Source organism: Petromyzon marinus (genome assembly GCF_048934315.1).
Source record: "Petromyzon marinus isolate PM22_M1 ecotype Great Lakes invasive population chromosome 69 unlocalized genomic scaffold, UKy_Petmar_22M1.pri1.0 chr69_unloc.2, whole genome shotgun sequence".
Taxonomy (NCBI): domain Eukaryota; kingdom Metazoa; phylum Chordata; class Hyperoartia; order Petromyzontiformes; family Petromyzontidae; genus Petromyzon; species Petromyzon marinus.
The window spans coordinates 180245-195389 of NW_027422602.1; positions in this window are offsets into that span (position 1 = coordinate 180245).

Genomic DNA, 15145 nt, shown 5'->3' on the forward strand with positions numbered 1-15145 from the left:
GGTCCGGGGGCGGTCCCGGGCGGGTCCCGGGCGGTCTCGGGCGGTCCCAGGCGGTCCCGGGCGGTCCCGGGCGGTCCCGGGCGGTCCCGGGCGGTCCCGGGCGGTCCGGGGCGGTCCCCGGCGGTCCGGGGCGGTCCCGGGCGGTCCGGGGCGGTCCGGGGCGGTCCGGGGCGGTCCCGGGCGGTCCCGGGCGGTCCCGGGCGGTCCGGGGCGGTCCGGGGCGGTCCTGCGCGGTCCCGGGGGGTCCCGGGAGGTCCCGGGCGGTCCCGGGCGGTCCCGTGCGGTCCAGGGCGGTCCCGGGCGGTCCGGGGCGGTCCCGGGCGGTCCGGGGCGGTCCCGGGCGGTCCGAGGCGGTCCCGGGCGGTCCGGGGCGGTCCCGGGCGGTCTGGGTGCGGTCCCGGGCGGTCCCGGGCGGTCCGGGTCCCGGGCGGTCCCGGGCGGTCCCCTGTGGTCCTGGGCGGTCCCGGCGGTCCCGGGCGGTCCCGGGCGGTCCCGGGCGGTCCCGGGCGGTCCCGGGCGGTCCCGGGCCGTCCCGGGCCGTCCGTCGCGGGTGGTCCCGGGTGGTCCCCGGCGGTCCCGGGCGGTCTTGGGTGGTCCCGGGCGGTCCCGGGCGGTCCGGGGCGGTCCCAGGCGGTCCGGGGCGGTCCCGGGCGGTTCGGGGCGGTCCCGGGCGGTCCCGGGCGGTCCCGGGCCCTCTCTCTCTCCCAGGGGGAGAGAGAGGGCAGAGAGAGGGGGGCCGGGGGGAGAGAGAGGGGGGCCGCGGGGAGAGAGAGGGGGCCGGGGGGAGAGAGAGGGGGGCCGGGGCGAGAGAGAGGGGGGCCGGTGGGAGAGAAAGGGGGCTGGGGGGAGAGAGAGGGGGGCCGGGGCGAGAGAGAGTGGGGCCGGTGGGAGAGAAAGGGGGGCCGGGGGGAGAGATAGGGGGGCCGGGGGGAGAAAGAGGGCGGCCGGGGGGAGAGAGAGGGGGGCTGGGGGAGAGAGAGGGGGGCCTGGGAGAGAGAGGGGGGCCGGGGGAGACAGAGGGGTGCCCGGGGCAGAGAGAGGGGGGCCGGGGGCAGAGAGAGGGGGGCCGGGGGCAGAGAGAGGGGCGCCGGGAAGAGATAGAGGGGGGCCGGGGCGAGAGAGAGTGGGGCCGGTGGGAGAGAAAGGGGGGCCGGGGGGAGAGATAGGGGGGCCGGGGGAAGAAAGAGGGCGGCCGGGGGGAGAGAGAGGGGGGCTGGGGGGAGAGAGAGGGGGGCCTGGGAGAGAGAGGGGGGCCGGGGGAGACAGAGGGGTGCCCGGGGCAGAGAGAGGGGGGCCGGGGGCAGAGAGAGGGGGGCCGGGGGCAGAGAGAGGGGCGCCGGGAAGAGATAGAGGGGGGCCGGGGGGAGAGAGAGGGGGGCCGGGGGGACAGAGAGGGGGGCCGGGGTGGAGAGAGAGGGGGGCCGGCGGGAGAGAGAGGGGGCCGGCGGGAGAGAGAGGGGGGCCAGGGGGAGAGAGAGGGGGGCTGGGGGGAGAGAGAGGGGGGCCGGGGGGAGAGAGAGGGGGGCCCGGGGGAAGAGAGAGGGGGGCCGGGGGCAGAGAGAGGGGGGCCGGGGGCAGAGAGAGGGGGTCCGGGGGGAGAGAGAGGGGGGCCGGGGGCAGAGAGAGGGGGGCCGGGGGCAGAGAGAGGGGGGCCGGGGGCAGAGAGAGGGGGCCGGGGGCAGAGAGAGGGGGGCCGGGGGGATAGAGAGGGGGGCTGCGGGGAGAGAGAGGGGGCCGGGGGGAGAGAGAGGGGCCGGGGCGAGTGAGAGGGGGGCCGGTGAGAGAGAGAGGGGGGCAGTGGGGAGAGAGAAGGGGGCCGTGGAGAGAGAGAGGGGGGCGGTGGGGAGAGAGAGGGGGGCCGTGGGGAGAGAGAGGGGGGCCGTGGGGAGATAGAGGGGGGCCGAGGGCAGAGAGAGGGGGGCCGGGGGGAGAGAGAGGGGGGCCGGGGGGATAGAGAGGGGGGCCGGGGGCAGAGAGAGGGGGGCCGGGGGGAGAGAGAGGGGGGCCGGGGGAAGAGAGAGCGGGGCCGGGGGGAGAGAGAGTGGGGCCGGCAGGAGAGTGAGGGCTGCCGGCGGGAGAGAGAGGGGGGCCGGGGGGAGAGAGAGGGGAGCCGGGGGGAGAGAGGGGGCCGCTGGCAGAGAGAGGGGGCCGGGGGCAGAGGGAGGGGGGCCGGGGGCAGAGAGAGGGGGGCCGGGGGGAGAGAGAGGGCGGCCGGGGGGAGAGAGAGGGGGGCCGGGGGGAGAGAGAGGGGGGCCGGGGGGAGAGAGAGGGGGGCAGTGGGGAGAGAGAGGGGGGCCGTGGGGAGAGAGAGGGGAGCAGGGGGGAGAGAGAGGGGGGCCGGCGGGAGAGAGAGGGGGGCCGTGTGGAGATAGAGGCGGGCCGGGGGGAGAGAGAGGGGGGCCGGGGGGAGAGAGAGGGGGGCCGTGGGGAGAGAGAGGGGGGCCGTAGGGAGAGAGAGGGGGGCCGTGGCGAGAGAGAGGGGGGCCGTGGGGAGAGAGAAAGGGGCCGGGTGGAGAGAGAGGGGGGCCGTGTGGAGAGAGAGGGGGGCCGTGGGGAGAGAGAGGGGGGCCGGGGGGATAGAGAGGGTGGCCGGGGGCAGAGAGAGGGGGGCCGCGGGGAGAGAGAGGGGGCCGGGGGGAGAGAGAGGGGGGCCGGGGCGAGAGGGAGGGGGGCCGGTGGGAGAGAAAGGGGGGCTGGGGGGAGAGAGAGGGGGGCCGGGGCGAGAGAGAGTGGGGCCGGTGGGAGAGAAAGGGGGCCGGGGGGAGAGATAGGGGGGCCGGGGGAAGAAAGAGGGCGGCCGGGGGGAGAGAGAGGGGGGCTGGGGGGAGAGAGAGGGGGGCCTGGGAGAGAGAGGGGGGCCGGGGGAGACAGAGGGGTGCCCGGGGCAGAGAGAGGGGGCCGGGGGCAGAGAGAGGGGGGCCGGGGGCAGAGAGAGGGGCGCCGGGAAGAGATAGAGGGGGGCCGGGGGGAGAGAGATGGGGGCCGGGGGGACAGAGAGGGGGGCCGGGGTGGAGAGAGAGGGGGGCCGGCGGGAGAGAGAGGGGGGCCGGCGGGAGAGAGAGGGGGGCCAGGGGGAGAGAGAGGGGGGCTGGGGGGAGAGAGAGGGGGGCCGGGGGTAGAGAGAGGGGGGCCGGGGGAAGAGAGAGGGGGGCCGGGGGCAGAGAGAGGGGGGCCGGGGGCAGAGAGAGGGGGTCCGGGGGGAGAGAGAGGGGGGGCCGGGGGCAGAGAGAGGGGGGCCGGGGGCAGAGAGAGGGGGGCCGGGGGCAGAGAGAGGGGGCCGGGGGCAGAGAGAGGGGGGCCGGGGGGATAGAGAGGGGGGCTGCGGGGAGAGAGAGGGGGCCGGGGGGAGAGAGAGGGGGCCGGGGCGAGTGAGAGGGGGCCGGTGAGAGAGAGAGGGGGGCAGTGGGGAGAGAGAAGGGGGCCGTGGAGAGAGAGAGGGGGGCGGTGGGGAGAGAGAGGGGGGCCGTGGGGAGAGAGAGGGGGGCCGTGGGGAGATAGAGGGGGGCCGAGGGCAGAGAGAGGGGGCCGGGGGGAGAGAGAGGGGGGCCGGGGGGATAGAGAGGGGGGCCGGGGGCAGAGAGAGGGGGGCCGGGGGGAGAGAGAGGGGGGCCGGGGGGAGAGAGAGCGGGGCCGGGGGGAGAGAGAGTGGGGCCGGCAGGAGAGTGAGGGCTGCCGGCGGGAGAGAGAGGGGGGCCGGGGGGAGAGAGAGGGGAGCCGGGGGAGAGAGAGGGGGGCCGCTGGCAGAGAGAGGGGGGCCGGGGGCAGAGGGAGGGGGGCCGGGGGCAGAGAGAGGGGGGCCGGGGGGAGAGAGAGGGCGGCCGGGGGGAGAGAGAGGGGGGCCGGGGGGAGAGAGAGGGGGGCCGGGGGGAGAGAGAGGGGGGCCGGGGGGAGAGAGAGGGGCAGTGGGGAGAGAGAGGGGGGCCGGGGGCAGAGAGAGGGGGGCCGGGGGCAGAGAGAGGGGGCCGGGGGCAGAGAGAGGGGGGCCGGGGGGATAGAGAGGGGGGCTGCGGGGAGAGAGAGGGGGCCGGGGGGAGAGAGAGGGGGCCGGGGGCAGAGAGAGGGGGGCCGGGGGGATAGAGAGGGGGGCTGCGGGGAGAGAGAGGGGGCCGGGGGGAGAGAGAGGGGGCCGGGGCGAGTGAGAGGGGGGCCGGTGAGAGAGAGAGGGGGGCAGTGGGGAGAGAGAAGGGGGCCGTGGAGAGAGAGAGGGGGGCGGTGGGGAGAGAGAGGGGGGCCGTGGGGAGAGAGAGGGGGGCCGTGGGGAGATAGAGGGGGGCCGAGGGCAGAGAGAGGGGGGCCGGGGGGAGAGAGAGGGGGGCCGGGGGGATAGAGAGGGGGGCCGGGGGCAGAGAGAGGGGGGCCGGGGGAGAGAGAGGGGGGCCGGGGGAGAGAGAGCGGGGCCGGGGGGAGAGAGAGTGGGGCCGGCAGGAGAGTGAGGGCTGCCGGCGGGAGAGAGAGGGGGGCCGGGGGGAGAGAGAAGGGGAGCCGGGGGGAGAGAGAGGGGGGCCGCTGGCAGAGAGAGGGGGGGCCGGGGGCAGAGGGAGGGGGGCCGGGGGCAGAGAGAGGGGGCCGGGGGGAGAGAGAGGGCGGCCGGGGGGAGAGAGAGGGGGGCCGGAGGGAGAGAGAGGGGGGCCGGGGGAGAGAGAGGGGGGCCGGGGGGAGAGAGAGGGGGGCAGTGGGGAGAGAGAGGGGGGCCGTGGGGAGAGAGAGGGGAGCAGGGGGGAGAGAGAGGGGGGCCGGCGGGAGAGAGAGGGGGGCCGTGTGGAGAGAGAGGCGGGCCGGGGGGAGAGAGAGGGGGGCCGGGGGGAGAGAGAGGGGGGCCGTGGGGAGAGAGAGGGGGGCCGTAGGGAGAGAGAGGGGGGCCGTGGCGAGAGAGAGGGGGGCCGTGGGGAGAGAGAAAGGGGCCGTGTGGAGAGAGAGGGGGGCCGTGTGGAGAGAGAGGGGGGCCGTGGGGAGAGAGAGGGGGGCGGGGGGATAGAGAGGGTGGCCGGGGGCAGAGAGAGGGGGGCCGGGGGGAAAGAGAGGGGGGCCGGGAGAGAGAGAGGGGCTGGGGGGAGAGAGAGGGGGGCCAGGGGGAGAGAGAGGCGGGCCGGGGGGAGAGAGAGGGGGGCCGGGGGGAGAGAGAGAGGGGCCAGCAGGAGAGAGAGGGGGGCCGGCGGGAGAGAGAGGGGAGCCGGGGGGAGAGAGAGGGGGGCCGGCGGGCGAGAGAGGGGGGCCGGGGGGAGAGAGAGGGGGCCGACGGGAGAGAGAGGGGGCCAGGGGGAGAGAGAGGGGGGCCGGGGGGAGAGAGAGGGGGGCCGGGGGGAGAGAGAGGGGGGCCGGCGGGAGAGAGAGGGGGGCCGGGGGCAGAGAGAGGGGGCCGGGGGCAGAGAGAGGGGGGCCGGGGCCAGAGAGAGGGGGGCTGGGGGGAGAGAGAGGGGGGCCGGGGGGAGAGAGAGGGGGGCCGGGGGGAGAGAGTGCGGGGCCAGGGGGAGAGAGAGGGGGGCCGGGGGGATAGTAAGGGTGGCCGGGGGCAGAGAGAGGGGGGCCGGGGGGAGAGAGAGGGTGGCCGGGGGGAGAGAGGGGGGCTGGGGGGAGAGAGAGGGGAGCCAGGGGGAGAGAGAGGGGGGCCGGGGGGAGAGAGAGGGGGGCCGGGGCGAGAGAGAGGGGGGCCGGCAGGAGAGAGAGGGGAGGCCGGGGGGAGAGAGAGGGGGGCCGGCGGGAGAGAGAGGGGGGCCGGGGGGAGAGAGAGGGGGGCCGGCGGGAGAGAGAGGGGGGCCGGGGGGAGAGAGAGGGGGGGCCGGGGGAGAGAGAGGGGGGCCGGGGGCAGAGAGAGGGGGCCGGGGGCAGAGAGACGGGGACCGGGGGCAGAGAGAGGGGGGCTGGGGGGAGAGAGAGGGGGGCCGGGGGGAGAAAGAGGGGGGCCGGGGGGAGAGAGAGGGGGGCCGGGGGAGAGAGAGGGGGGCCGGGGGGAGAGAGAGGGGGGCCGGGGGGAGAGATAGGGGGCCGGAGGCAGAGAGAGGGGGGGCGGGCAGAGAGAGGGGGGCCGGGGGCAGAGAGAGGGGGGGCAGGGGGAGAGAGAGGGGGGCCGGGGGCAGAGAGAGGGGGGACGGGGGAAGATAGAGGGGGCCCGGGGGCAGAGAGAGGGGGGCCGGGGGGAGAGAGAGGGGGGCCAGGGGGAGAGAGAGGGGGGCCGGGGGGAGAGAGAGGGGGGGTCGGGGGGAGAGAGAGGGGGGCCGGCGGGAGAGAGAGGGGAGCCGGGGGGAGAGAGAGGGGGGCCAGCGGGAGAGAGAGGGGGGCCGGGGGGAGAGAGAGGGGGGCCGGCGGGAGAGAGAGGGGGGCCGGGGGGAGAGAGAGGGGGGCCGGGGGAAGAGAGAGGGGGGCCGGGGGGAGAGAGAGGGGGGCCGGCGGGAGAGAGAGGGGGGCCGGGGGGAGAGAGAGGGGGGCCGGCAGGAGAGAGAGGGGGGCTGGGGGGAGAGAGAGGGGAGCCGTAGGGAGAGAGAGGAGGGCCGTGGCGAGAGAGAGGGGGGCCGTGGGGAGAGAGAAAGGGGCCGTGTGGAGAGAGAGGGGGGCCGTGTGGAGAGAGAGGAGTGTCGTGGGGAGAGAGAGGGGGGCCGGGGGGATAGAGAGGGTGGCCGGGGGCAGAGAGAGGGGGGCCGGGGGGAAAGAGAGGGGGGCCGGGGGAGAGAGGGGGGCTGGGGGGAGAGAGAGGGAGGCCAGGGGGAGAGAGAGGGGGGCCGGGGGGAGAGAGAGGGGGTCCGGGGGGAGAGAGAGGGGGGCCGGCAGGAGAGAGAGGGGGGCCGGCGGGAGAGAGAGGGAGCCGGGGGAGAGAGAGGGGGCCGGCGGGAGAGAGAGGGGGGCCGGGGGGGAGAGAGAGGGGGGCCGGGGGGAGAGAGAGGGGGGCCGGGGTGAGAGAGAGGGGGGCCGGGGGGAGAGAGAGGGGGGCCGGCGGGAGAGAGAGGGGGGCCGGGGGGAGAGAGAGGGGGGCCGGGGGGAGAGAGAGGGGGGCGCGTGGGAGAGAAAGAGGGGCTGGGGGGAGAGAGAGGGGGGCCGGGGTGAGAGAGAGTGGGGCCGGTGGGAGAGAAAGGGGGGCCGGGTGGAGAGATAGGGGGGCCGGGGGGAGAAAGAGTGCGGCCGGGGGGAGAGAGAGGGGGGCCGGGGGGAGAGAGAGGGGGGCTGGTGGGAGAGAAAGGGGGGCTGGGGGGAGAGAGAGGGGGGCCGGGGCGAGAGAGAGTGGGGCCGCTGGGAGAGAAAGGGGGGCTGGGGGGAGAGATAGGGGGGCCGGGGGGAGAAAGAGGGCGGCCGGGGGGAGAGAGAGGGGGGATGGGGGGAGAGAGAGGCGGGCCTGGGAGAGAGAGGGGGGCCGGGGGGGAGAGAGAGGGGTGCCCGGGGCAGAGACAGGGGGGCCGGGGGCAGAGAGAGGGGGGCCGGGGGCAGAGAGAGGGGCGCCGGGAAGAGATAGAGGGGGGCCGGGGGGAGAGAGAGGGGGGCCGGGGGGAGAGAGAGGGGGGCCGGCGGGAGAGAGAGGGGGGCCAGGGGGAGAGAGAGGGGGGCCGGGGGGAGAGAGAGGGGGGCCGGGGGGAGAGAGAGGGGGGCCCGGGGGAAGAGAGAGGGGGGCCGGGGGCAGAGAGAGGGGGGCCGGAGGCAGAGAGAGCGGGTCCGGGGGGAGAGAGAGGGGGGCCGGGGGCAGAGAGAGGGGGGCCGGGGGCAGAGAGAGGGGGGCCGGGGGCAGAGAGAGGGGGACGGGGGCAGAGAGAGGGGGGCCGGGGGGATAGAGAGGGGGGCTGCGGGGGAGAGAGAGGGGGCCGGGGGGAGAGAGAGGGGGGCCGGGGCGAGAGAGAGGGGGGCCGGTGGGAGAGAGAGGGGGGCAGTGGGGAGAGAGAGGGGGGCCGTGGGGAGAGAGAGGGGGGCCGTGGGGAGATAGAGGGGGGCCGAGGGCAGAGAGAGGGGGGCCGGGTGGTGAGAGGGGGGCTGGGGGGATAGAGAGGGGGGCCGGGGGCAGAGAGAGGGGGGCCGGGGGGAGAGAGAGGGGGGCCGGGGGGAGAGAGAGGGGGGCCGGGGGGAGAGAGAGGGGGGCCGGCAGGAGAGTGAGTTCTGCCGGCGGGAGAGAGAGGGGGGCCGGGGGGAGAGAGAGGGGGGCCGGGGGGAGAGAGAGGGGGGCCGGTGGCAGAGAGAGGGGGGCCGGGGGCAGAGGGAGGGGGGCCGGGGGCAGAGAGAGGGGGGCCGGGGGGAGAGAGAGGGCGGCCGGGGGGAGAGAGAGGGGGGCCGGGGGAAAAGAGAGAGAGGGGGGCCGGGGGGAGAGAGAGGGGGGCCGGGGGGAGAGAGAGAGGGGCAGTGGGGAGAGAGAGGGGGGCCGTGGGGAGAGAGAGGGGAGCAGGGGGAGAGAGAGGGGGGCCGGCGGGAGAGAGAGGGGGGCCGGGGGGAGAGAGAGGGGGGCCGGGGGGAGAGAGAGGGGGGCCGTAGGGAGAGAGAGGGGGGCCGTGGCGAGAGAGAGGGGGGCTGTGGGGAGAGAGAAAGGGGCCGTGTGGAGAGAGAGGGGGGCCGTGTGGAGAGAGAGGGGGGCGTGGGGAGAGAGAGGGGGGCCGGGGGGAGAGAGAGGGGGGCCGTGTGGAGAGAGAGGGGGGCCGGCGGGAGAGAGAGGGGGGCCGTGGGGAGAGAGAGGGGGGCCGGCGGGAGAGAGAGGGGGGGCGTGTGGAGAGAGAGGCAGGCCGGGGGGAGAGAGAGGGGGCCGGGGGGAGAGAGAGGGGGGCCGGGGGGAGAGAGAGGGGGGCCGTAGGGAGAGAGAGGGGGGCCGTGGTGAGAGAGAGGGGGGCCGTGGGGAGAGAGAAAGGGGCCGTGTGGAGAGAGAGGGGGGCCGTGTGGAGAGAGAGGGGGGCCGTGGGGGAGAGAGAGGGGGGCCGGGGGGATAGAGAGGGTGGCCGGAGGCAGAGAGAGGGGGGCCGGGGGAAAGAGAGGGGGGCCGGGGGAGAGAGGGGGGCTGGGGGGAGAGAGAGGGGGGCCAGGGGGAGAGAGAGGGGGGCCGGGGGGAGAAAGAGGGCGGCCGGGGGGAGAGAGAGGGGGGCTGGGGGGAGAGAGAGGGGAGCTGGTGGGAGAGAAAGGGGGGCTGGGGGGAGAGAGAGGGGGGCCGGGGCGAGAGAGAGTGGGGCCGGTGGGAGAGAAAGTGGGGCCGGGGGGAGAGATAGTGGGGTCGGGGGGAGAAAGAGGGCGGCCGGGGGGAGAGAGAGGGGGGCTGGGGGGAGAGAGAGGGGGGCCTGGGAGAGAGAGGGGGGCCGGGGGGAGAGAGAGGGGTGCCCTGGGCAGAGAGAGGGGGGCCGGGGGGCAGAGAGAGGGGGGCCGGGGGCAGAGAGAGGGGCGCCGGGAAGAGATAGAGGGGGGCCGGGGGAGAGAGAGGGGGGCCGGGGGGACAGAGAGGGGGGCCGGGGTGGAGAGAGAGGGGGGCCAGCGGGAGAGAGAGGGGAGCCGGGGGGAGAGAGAGGGGGGCCGGGGGGAGAGAGAGGGGAGCCGTAGGGAGAGAGAGGAGGGCCGTGGCGAGAGAGAGGGGGGCCGTGGGGAGAGAGAAAGGGGCCGTGTGGAGAGAGAGGGGGGCCGTGTGGAGAGAGAGGAGTGTCGTGGGGAGAGAGAGGGGGGCCGGGGGGATAGAGAGGGTGGCCGGGGGCAGAGAGAGGGGGGCCGGGGGAAAGAGAGGGGGGCCGGGGGAGAGAGGGGGGCTGGGGGAGAGAGAGGGAGGCCAGGGGAGAGAGAGGGGGGCCGGGGGGAGAGAGAGGGGGTCCGGGGGGAGAGAGAGGGGGGCCGGCAGGAGAGAGAGGGGGGCCGGCGGGAGAGAGAGGGGAGCCGGGGGAGAGAGAGGGGGGGCCGGCGGGAGAGAGAGGGGGGCCGGGGGAGAGAGAGGGGGGCCGGGGGAGAGAGAGGGGGGCCGGGGTGAGAGAGAGGGGGGCCGGGGGGAGAGAGAGGGGGGCCGGCGGGAGAGAGAGGGGGGCCGGGGGGAGAGAGAGGGGGGCCGGGGGGAGAGAGAGGGGGGCGCGTGGGAGAGAAAGAGGGGCTGGGGGGAGAGAGAGGGGGGCCGGGGTGAGAGAGAGTGGGGCCGGTGGGAGAGAAAGGGGGGCCGGGTGGAGAGAGAGGGGGGCTGGTGGGAGAGAAAGGGGGGCTGGGGGGAGAGAGAGGGGGGCCGGGGCGAGAGAGAGTGGGGCCGCTGGGAGAGAAAGGGGGGCTGGGGGGAGAGATAGGGGGGCCGGGGGGAGAAAGAGGGCGGCCGGGGGGAGAGAGAGGGGGGATGGGGGGAGAGAGAGGCGGGCCTGGGAGAGAGAGGGGGGCCGGGGGGGAGAGAGAGGGGTGCCCGGGGCAGAGACAGGGGGGCCGGGGGCAGAGAGAGGGGGGCCGGGGGCAGAGAGAGGGGCGCCGGGAAGAGATAGAGGGGGGCCGGGGGGAGAGAGAGGGGGGCCGGGGGAGAGAGAGGGGGGCCGGCGGGAGAGAGAGGGGGGCCAGGGGGAGAGAGAGGGGGGCCGGGGGGAGACAGAGGGGGGCCGGGGGGAGAGAGAGGGGGGCCCGGGGGAAGAGAGAGGGGGGCCGGGGGCAGAGAGAGGGGGGCCGGAGGCAGAGAGAGCGGGTCCGGGGGGAGAGAGAGGGGGGCCGGGGGCAGAGAGAGGGGGGCCGGGGGCAGAGAGAGGGGGGCCGGGGGCAGAGAGAGGGGGCCGGGGGCAGAGAGAGGGGGGCCGGGGGGATAGAGAGGGGGGCTGCGGGGAGAGAGAGGGGGCCGGGGGGAGAGAGAGGGGGGCCGGGGCGAGAGAGAGGGGGGCCGGTGGGAGAGAGAGGGGGGCAGTGGGGAGAGAGAGGGGGGCCGTGGGGAGAGAGAGGGGGGCCGTGGGGAGATAGAGGGGGGCCGAGGGCAGAGAGAGGGGGGCCGGGTGGTGAGAGGGGGGCCGGGGGGATAGAGAGGGGGGCCGGGGGCAGAGAGAGGGGGGCCGGGGGGAGAGAGAGGGGGGCCGGGGGAGAGAGAGGGGGGCCGGGGGGAGAGAGAGGGGGGCCGGCAGGAGAGTGAGTTCTGCCGGCGGGAGAGAGAGGGGGGCCGGGGGGAGAGAGAGGGGGGCCGGGGGGAGAGAGAGGGGGGCCGGTGGCAGAGAGAGGGGGGCCGGGGGCAGAGGGAGGGGGGCCGGGGGCAGAGAGAGGGGGGCCGGGGGGAGAGAGAGGGCGGCCGGGGGGAGAGAGAGGGGGGCCGGGGGAAAAGAGAGAGAGGGGGGCCGGGGGGAGAGAGAGGGGGGCCGGGGGGAGAGAGAGGGGCAGTGGGGAGAGAGAGGGGGGCCGTGGGGAGAGAGAGGGGAGCAGGGGGAGAGAGAGGGGGGCCGGCGGGAGAGAGAGGGGGGCCGGGGGGAGAGAGAGGTGGGCCGGGGGGAGAGAGAGGGGGGCCGTAGGGAGAGAGAGGGGGGCCGTGGCGAGAGAGAGGGGGGCTGTGGGGAGAGAGAAAGGGGCCGTGTGGAGAGAGAGGGGGGCCGTGTGGAGAGAGAGGGGGGCGTGGGGAGAGAGAGGGGGGCCGGGGGGAGAGAGAGGGGGGCCGTGTGGAGAGAGAGGGGGGCCGGCGGGAGAGAGAGGGGGGCCGTGGGGAGAGAGAGGGGGGCCGGCGGGAGAGAGAGGGGGGCCGTGTGGAGAGAGAGGCAGGCCGGGGGGAGAGAGAGGGGGCCGGGGGGAGAGAGAGGGGGGCCGGGGGGAGAGAGAGGGGGGCCGTAGGGAGAGAGAGGGGGGCCGTGGTGAGAGAGAGGGGGGCCGTGGGGAGAGAGAAAGGGGCCGTGTGGAGAGAGAGGGGGGCCGTGTGGAGAGAGAGGGGGGCCGTGGGGAGAGAGAGGGGGGGATAGAGAGGGTGGCCGGAGGCAGAGAGAGGGGGGCCGGGGGGAAAGAGAGGGGGGCCGGGGGAGAGAGGGGGGGCTGGGGGGAGAGAGAGGGGGGCCAGGGGGAGAGAGAGGGGGGCCGGGGGGAGAAAGAGGGCGGCCGGGGGGAGAGAGAGGGGGGCTGGGGGGAGAGAGAGGGGAGCTGGTGGGAGAGAAAGGGGGGCTGGGGGGAGAGAGAGGGGGGGCCGGGGCGAGAGAGAGTGGGGCCGGTGGGAGAGAAAGGGGGGCCGGGGGGAGAGATAGTGGGGTCGGGGGGAGAAAGAGGGGGGCCGGGGGGAGAGAGAGGGGTGCCCTGGGCAGAGAGAGGGGGGCCGGGGGCAGAGAGAGGGGGGCCGGGGCAGAGAGAGGGGCGCCGGGAAGAGATAGAGGGGGGCCGGGGGAGAGAGAGGGGGGCCGGGGGGACAGAGAGGGGGGCCGGGGTGGAGAGAGAGGGGGGCCAGCGGGAGAGAGAGGGAGCCGGGGGGAGAGAGAGGGGGGCCGGGGGGAGAGAGAGGGGAGCCGTAGGGAGAGAGAGGAGGGCCGTGGCGAGAGAGAGGGGGGCCGTGGGGAGAGAGAAAGGGGCCGTGTGGAGAGAGAGGGGGGCCGTGTGGAGAGAGAGGAGTGTCGTGGGGAGAGAGAGGGGGGCCGGGGGATAGAGAGGGTGGCCGGGGCAGAGAGAAGGGGGGCCGGGGGGAAAGAGAGGGGGGCCGGGGGAGAGAGGGGGGCTGGGGGGAGAGAGAGGGAGGCCAGGGGGAGAGAGAGGGGGGCCGGGGGGAGAGAGAGGGGGTCCGGGGGGAGAGAGAGGGGGGCCGGCAGGAGAGAGAGGGGGGCCGGCGGGAGAGAGAGGGAGCCGGGGAGAGAGAGGGGGGCCGGCGGGAGAGAGAGGGGGGCCGGGGGGAGAGAGAGGGGGGCCGGGGGGAGAGAGAGGGGGGCCGGGGTGAGAGAGAGGGGGGCCGGGGGGAGAGAGAGGGGGGCCGGCGGGAGAGAGAGGGGGGCCGGGGGGAGAGAGAGGGGGGCCGGGGGGAGAGAGAGGGGGGCGCGTGGGAGAGAAAGAGGGGCTGGGGGGAGAGAGAGGGGGGCCGGGTGAGAGAGAGTGGGGCCGGTGGGAGAGAAAGGGGGGCCGGGTGGAGAGAGAGGGGGGCTGGTGGGAGAGAAAGGGGGGCTGGGGGGAGAGAGAGGGGGGCCGGGGCGAGAGAGAGTGGGGCCGCTGGGAGAGAAAGGGGGGCTGGGGGGAGAGATAGGGGGGCCGGGGGGAGAAAGAGGGCGGCCGGGGGGAGAGAGAGGGGGGATGGGGGGAGAGAGAGGCGGGCCTGGGAGAGAGAGGGGGGCCGGGGGGGAGAGAGAGGGGTGCCCGGGGCAGAGACAGGGGGGCCGGGGGCAGAGAGAGGGGGGCCGGGGGCAGAGAGAGGGGCGCCGGGAAGAGATAGAGGGGGGCCGGGGGGAGAGAGAGGGGGGGCCGGGGGAGAGAGAGGGGGGCCGGCGGGAGAGAGAGGGGGCCAGGGGGAGAGAGAGGGGGGCCGGGGGGAGACAGAGGGGGGCCGGGGGGAGAGAGAGGGGGGCCCGGGGAAGAGAGAGGGGGGGCCGGGGGCAGAGAGAGGGGGGCCGGAGGCAGAGAGAGCGGGTCCGGGGGGAGAGAGAGGGGGCCGGGGGCAGAGAGAGGGGGGCCGGGGGCAGAGAGAGGGGGGCCGGGGGCAGAGAGAGGGGGCCGGGGGCAGAGAGAGGGGGGCCGGGGGGATAGAGAGGGGGGCTGCGGGGAGAGAGAGGGGGCCGGGGGGAGAGAGAGGGGGGCCGGGGCGAGAGAGAGGGGGGCCGGTGGGAGAGAGAGGGGGGCAGTGGGGAGAGAGAGGGGGGCCGTGGGGAGAGAGAGGGGGGCCGTGGGGAGATAGAGGGGGGCCGAGGGCAGAGAGAGGGGGCCGGGTGGTGAGAGGGGGGCCGGGGGGATAGAGAGGGGGGCCGGGGGCAGAGAGAGGGGGGCCGGGGGGAGAGAGAGGGGGGCCGGGGGGAGAGAGAGGGGGGCCGGGGGGAGAGAGAGGGGGCCGGCAGGAGAGTGAGTTCTGCCGGCGGGAGAGAGAGGGGGGCCGGGGGGAGAGAGAGGGGGGCCGGGGGGGAGAGAGAGGGGGGCCGGGGGGAGAGAGAGGGGGGCCGGGGGGAGAGAGAGGGGGGCCGTAGGGAGAGAGAGGGGGCCGTGGCGAGAGAGAGGGGGGCTGTGGGGAGAGAGAAAGGGGCCGTGTGGAGAGAGAGGGGGGCCGTGTGGAGAGAGAGGGGGGCGTGGGGAGAGAGAGGGGGGCCGGGGGAGAGAGAGGGGGGCCGTGTGGAGAGAGAGGGGGCCGGCGGGAGAGAGAGGGGGGCCGTGGGGAGAGAGAGGGGGGCCGGCGGGAGAGAGAGGGGGGGCGTGTGGAGAGAGAGGCAGGCCGGGGGGAGAGAGAGGGGGCCGGGGGAGAGAGAGGGGGGCCGGGGGGAGAGAGAGGGGGGCCGTAGGGAGAGAGAGGGGGGCCGTGGTGAGAGAGAGGGGGGCCGTGGGGAGAGAGAAAGGGGCCGTGTGGAGAGAGAGGGGGGCCGTGTGGAGAGAGAGGGGGGCCGTGGGGAGAGAGAGGGGGGCCGGGGGGATAGAGAGGGTGGCCGGAGGCAGAGAGAGGGGGGCCGGGGGAAAGAGAGGGGGGCCGGGGGAGAGAGGGGGCTGGGGGGAGAGAGAGGGGGGCCAGGGGGAGAGAGAGGGGGGCCGGGGGGAGAAAGAGGGCGGCCGGGGGGAGAGAGAGGGGGGCTGGGGGGAGAGAGAGGGGAGCTGGTGGGAGAGAAAGGGGGGCTGGGGGGAGAGAGAGGGGGCCGGGGCGAGAGAGAGTGGGGCCGGTGGGAGAGAAAGTGGGGCCGGGGGAGAGATAGTGGGGTCGGGGGGAGGAAAGAGGGCGGCCGGGGGGAGAGAGAGGGGGGCTGGGGGGAGAGAGAGGGGGGCCTGGGAGAGAGAGGGGGCCGGGGGGAGAGAGAGGGGTGCCCTGGGCAGAGAGAGGGGGGCCGGGGGCAGAGAGAGGGGGGCCGGGGGCAGAGAGAGGGGCGCCGGGAAGAGATAGAGGGGGGCCGGGGGGAGAGAGAGGGGGGCCGGGGGGACAGAGAGGGGGGCCGGGGTGGAGAGAGAGGGGGGCCAGCGGGAGAGAGAGGGGAGCCGGGGGGAGAGAGAGGGGGGCCCGGGGGGAGAGAGAGGGGAGCCGTAGGGAGAGAGAGGAGGGCCGTGGCGAGAGAGAGGGGGGCCGTGGGGAGAGAGAAAGGGGCCGTGTGGAGAGAGAGGGGGGCCGTGTGGAGAGAGAGGAGTGTCGTGGGGA